A 313-nucleotide genomic window follows, 5' to 3' on the forward strand; every position below is an offset into this window, starting at 1 on the left:
TGCACTGGCAGTATGTACTGGCTGTCAGGTATACCGCTGTGCACTGGCAGTATGTACTGGCTGTCAGGTATACCGCTGTGCACTGGCAGTGTGTACTGGGTGTCAGGTATACCGCTGTGCACTGGCAGTGTGTACTGGCTGTCAGGTATACCGCTGTGCACTGGCAGTATGTACTGGGTGTCAGGTATACCGCTGTGCACTGGCAGTATCTACTGGGTGTCAGGTATAGCGCTGTGCACTGGCAGTATGTACTGGCTGTCAGGTATACCGCTGTGCACTGGCAGTATGTACTGGCTGTCAGGTATACCGCTGT

The sequence above is a fragment of the Crinia signifera genome, chromosome 7 (assembly GCF_055691185.1).
Source record: "Crinia signifera chromosome 7, ASM5569118v1, whole genome shotgun sequence".
NCBI classification, from domain to species: Eukaryota; Metazoa; Chordata; class Amphibia; order Anura; family Myobatrachidae; genus Crinia; species Crinia signifera.